General features: G+C 40.5%; 1 pseudogene; it reads right to left on the bottom strand.

The window, feature by feature from the left end:
* Positions 1-2,467: 2,467 nt before the first annotated feature.
* LOC129505218 (Y-box-binding protein 1-like) lies at positions 2,468-3,580 on the bottom strand (annotated as a pseudogene).
* Between the last annotated feature and the right edge of the window lie 1,520 nt (positions 3,581-5,100).

Genomic DNA, 5,100 nt, shown 5'->3' with positions numbered 1-5,100 from the left:
ATGGAACTATAAATATAAAGAAGCAGAGTTCTGGGGTGCCTGGGTGGCTCAGTCAGTTAAGTGTCCAGCTCCTGGTTTCAGCTCTGATCATGATCTCAGGGTCGTGAGATGGAGCCCTGCATCAGGTTAGGTTCAATCCTCAGCAGGAAGTCGGCTTGAGATTCTCTTTCTCTTCCTCTGCCCCTTCCCTGCTCATGCATGCATGCACTCTCTCTTTCTCTCTCTCTAAAATAAATATTTTTAAAATAATAAAGTATGCTATTGAACTTAAGCTAGGATAGGTAAATTCAGATTAGACTTATAACATTAGGATATTAAATGTAATCCCCATGGTAACCACAAAGAAAGTAGCTATAGAATATACACAGAAGGAAATGAGAAGGGACTTAAAATATTTCTCCATAAAATAACAATCATAAAAGAAGAAAGTGATTCAGGGAATGGGGGGAAAATGCTATGAGGCCCAAAGAAAACAAATAGCAAAATGACAAGTAAGTCTCTTCTTAGTAATTATTTTAAATGTAAGTGAATTAAACTCTCCAATTAAGAGAAATTGACAAAATGAATTAAAATAAATAAATAACCATGATTCAATTATATGTTGAATTATATGTTGAAAAAATTCATTTTAAATCCAAGGAAATGAATAGGTTAAAATTGAAATAACATGAAAAGATCTGTTGTGCAAGTGATAACCAAAAGAGAGACATATGCAATGGAACATTATTTAGCATTAGAGAGGAAGGAAATTTTGACACATGTTACAACACGGATGAATCCTAAGGACATTTTGCTAAGTGAAATGAGCTATTCAGAAAAAGAAAAAGACAAGTCCAGTTATATGAAGTACTTCAAGTAGTCAAAATCAGAGACAGAAAGTATAATTATGGTTTCCAGACACTGGGAGGAGGGAGGAATGGTGAGTTATTATTTAATGAATATAGAGTTTCACTTCTACAAGATGACAGGAGTTATGGAATTAGATGGTGGTGATGTTGCACAACAGTATGGATGTACTTAATACCACTGGCCTGTGCACTTAAAAATGGTTAAGATGGCAAATGTAATGTATGTATTTGACCACAATAAAAAAAAATGGAAAAAAAAAAGATACTCCTATGTTTTTCTTGACTTTTAAACAATGAATATAATTAGCCTTTGTGCGGATCAATTGTCATACTGGAAGTTTTGGTGGTAGATGTAGGAACAGGGTGAGCAGATTGTGTCCTGACCCCCAAGACAACCTTTCATAGAAGCTTTTATGAACATATCTGGTTTGCAGCTCTTTGAGTGAATATTTTGCTCTTTCCCATAAATTGTGAGGGCCCGAGGGGAGAATAGTTTACATTTCTGGATAACTATAGCTCTGTTTATGGGACATTTTCTTGCTTCTTGAAAAAAACTGACTGGGATTAATGGGTAAGATGTGCTTTTAGAAATCAACCATGGAACTTTTACTGTGTACTTTATATGTAAAGAATGGAATTAAGGAAATAACCCGAGACAGAATTCTTGGCCTTGGGGAACTCATGTTGAGCTGGCGTATGGTTTTAATCAGAGGTCTTCAGTTTCAGTGACAGAAACCCAATTCATGCAGACTTAAGGAAAACAAGGAATTGCTGGTTCAGCTCCCTGTGGACATCCCTCTGCTCTCGACTCTCCCATTGTCACTGGCTTGACTGATATCTAGCACCTGTGACTGTCTGCCTGCAGGTTCTTTTGGCTTTTTATAGGAAAGGCTAGAAGTGCCCTAGAATTAACAATTAGGAACATTCATCAACCAGTGACAGAAGTTGGTGAAGAAACAAGCCAGCCTCCCTGCTTCCCAGGCAGGTTAGCTGAAGCATGCGTTCTAGATCACATCCCAGAGTGCGCTGGTGGGATGAATTCCAACTGCCCAAAATGACAGCTTGCTTGATAATGCACACTTTATTTATTGGCTTTTTTCCTCTTCTTTACCTCACTTCCCTACTCCCCTACTAGTATTTTCTGGGATCAATCCCTAAATAAACCATTTACACTATAATCCCTATCTTAGCAGACTAGTTCTGGGTGAGCTCCCACTAAAATAATTGGCTTTTAGAAGTCCATTTGCAAACTTCAGATACTACTGGATCCAGGGTTTTTTGTTGGTTTGCATTTCAATTCGTTAAGATCTTCATTAACGGATGCTTGCCGTTTGTTGACTTTTTTTTGAAAAAAATCAAGCTGTAAACTTTTATTACAAATTAAAAATGAGGTTCTTAAAAATCTCAACTTGACCAGATAGGAAATAATTTAAAAACCTTTAAAGGTGTATTGAGAAAAACTACGTTTTTTTTTTCAATACGTTTGTCATTACCAAAAAGAGGCTTCTTTAGGTTAAAGAATAATAAAATCGTAAAAATTAATTAATTAATTAATTAATTAATTAATTAATTAAAAATAAAACTAAAAGAATAATAAAACTGTAGATAATGTAGATGGTTTTATTTATCTGGTACTTGGGCAAAAAGCAACCCCTTAAGGTATTCAGCTCTAATCTTTTGTTCATTTCTTATTGATGGCATCTCATCTTCATTCCTTCATGTTGGATGAGTAGCCCAGATGATGGTGGAGATGGTAAACTGGCCTTTACTCAGCCCTGCCCTGCTCAGCCTCAGGAGTGGACGAAGTGTTAGCTGGTGGATCGACTGCTTTGGTCTCTTTGCCATCTTGTGGGTTAGGGTTTTCTGGGCATCTGTGTCGGTAGTTGAAGTTGCGGTGGTACTGACTGAGGTGGCTGCTGACCTTGGGCTCATCCTCTTGATTTTCCTTATCATCCTTATTGCCATCCTCTCTAGGTTGTCTTTGGCGAGGAGGACCTGTACAGGATCGTGGTCTATAACCTCGATTCATACTCTGTCTCACTGGTCTACCTTGTTCTTGTGCACCTGGTTGTCAGCACCTGCCATCCCTTCTCCCTGCACAGGAGGGTTGGAAGACTGTGTCGACACCCATAGGGTCTCCACATTAGTAAGGTGGGAACCGTACGTAGCCTGCAGTAGAGTGGGCACTGTTGGGCCTGGCCTTCGGGAGTACTTTTCAATCCCTTGTTCTTTTCCCCACTCTCACGATCCTGGTAATTCTGCGGGTAACTGAGTGGGGTGCCCTGCCAAGTGGATGGCATCTATAATGGTTTCGGTCTACTGTGTATTTACTGCTTTGACTGGAACCCCACCAAGGCCGGGTACATTTGCTGGGTCCACACCCATTTTTCCTTCAACAACATCACACTCCACAGTCTCTCCATCTCTAGGCTGCGAAGGTACTTTCTGGGGTTATTCTTCATGGCAACCTGGTGGACAGATATATCTTCCTTGGTGTCATTCCTGTTGATGAAACCAAATCCTTTTCTTATGTTGAAACAGTTTACAAATGTTCTGAAAACATTTGTTGTGATGACCTTCTGGTCCCTGTCGGGCAGGTGCCGCCCATGTGAGGCCCCACAGGCCGCCCCTCCCTGCCCTGCTGCCCCTGGTGCCAGGCCTGGTGTGGGCAGCAGTGAGGGCGAGGGTGGCTGCTGGTTCTCTGCCTCGCTGTTCAGGGTTTCGGTGATCATGAATGGGGCCAGGGTGCAGCTGCTCAGGGCTCTCTGGGGTCTGCTCTCCACTCCCGCTATTGATCGAACTCCTAGGGATTTAAAAATGATGTCATTTTGAGTGTATTTCTCTTGTTTGTCTCTTCAGTCCTTTGCCCCAGCTTCATTTTTATTCACTGCCTTCCATTAAGGGGACCAAATGGTTTCCAAAAGCCCAGATGTAGACCATATTCTCTCAGGCACACCAACCCCAAAAGAACTATTTTTCCTTTTTTCTGATGGACATGAATTCATTGACCTGAAATTACTCCATACATAAATTAGGATTCTAATTTAATCATAAGAAAGGGATGGAATACATTGACTAGATTATACCTGGGTCAAGTACCTAACTCTAGAGCCAGAAAAAAGTCATGCCAATGTACATCACATTCCCTGCAAATGGAGAGATGAGTTTTCCAAGAAAAAAACAGGTTGCTGTTTACAGAAAAAAAGATAATGGATGATGGAAAGATAAAAATTACAAAGAAGCAAGATATTTATATTTATTTATTTATTTATTAAAATGTTTTATTTTTTCATGAGAGACAGAGAGGCAGAGACATAGGCAGAGGGAGAAGCAGGCTCCCTGCGGGAACCCTTCATCCCAGGACCCCAGGATCATGACCTGAGCCAGCAGCAGACACTCAACTACTGAGCCACCCAAGTGGCCTCCAATTCATATTTTGAAATCCTGACCTCAATGTGATGGTATTTGCAGATGGAGCCTTTGGAGAGATAATTAAGTTTAGATAAGATTAAGAGGTTGAGGCCTTCATAATGTGATTGGTGCCTTTAGGAGACACCAGAGCCTTCTCTTTTTCTCAATCTTGTTCTCACTCTCTCTTTCTCAATGTTTAGAATACTTTGAAGGGTTGTACCCATGTGATGGGGATCATGGAATCCACAAAACACTTTGATGTATTTCTTCTCTCTCTCTGTCCCATGTATGAAATTGAAGAAACTGAAGGCTCTTTCCTCAGACAACCTGATGACTTCCTTTGGTGCCTCTTAATTGGACAGACCAATATCTTTGCTGGAAGTGTTATGGTATGAATGTTTGTGCACCCCCAAACCCCATATGTTGCCATCCTAACCCCCAAGGTGATGGTATTAGGAGATGAGGCCTTTGTGAGGTTAATAAATTATGAGGGCTAACCTCTCATGGTAGGCATTAGTGTCTTCATAAAAGAGGCCTGAGGAAGCCCCCTTGCTCTTTTTGCCAGGTTAGGACATGGTTAGGACATGAAAAGACATTGGTCTATGTGTAAGGGGGCTCTCACCACACACCACATCTGCCTGTGCAGTGATCTTGGACTGCCAGCCTCCAGAACTGTAAGAAATAAGTGCTTCTTGTTTATAAACCACCCATTTTATGGTATTTTGTTATAGCATCCTGAGCAGTCTAAGGTAGAAAGTATATCAAATTTCCTAGCATCAGAAACTGATCAGTCACATATCTGTTCAATGGGGAAACTAACACCACCTGATAAATTTACTGT

Source organism: Nyctereutes procyonoides, unplaced genomic scaffold, assembly GCF_905146905.1.
Source record: "Nyctereutes procyonoides isolate TBG_1078 unplaced genomic scaffold, NYPRO_anot_genome, whole genome shotgun sequence".
NCBI classification, from domain to species: domain Eukaryota; kingdom Metazoa; phylum Chordata; class Mammalia; order Carnivora; family Canidae; genus Nyctereutes; species Nyctereutes procyonoides.
This window is presented reverse-complemented; position numbering and strand designations above follow the sequence as displayed.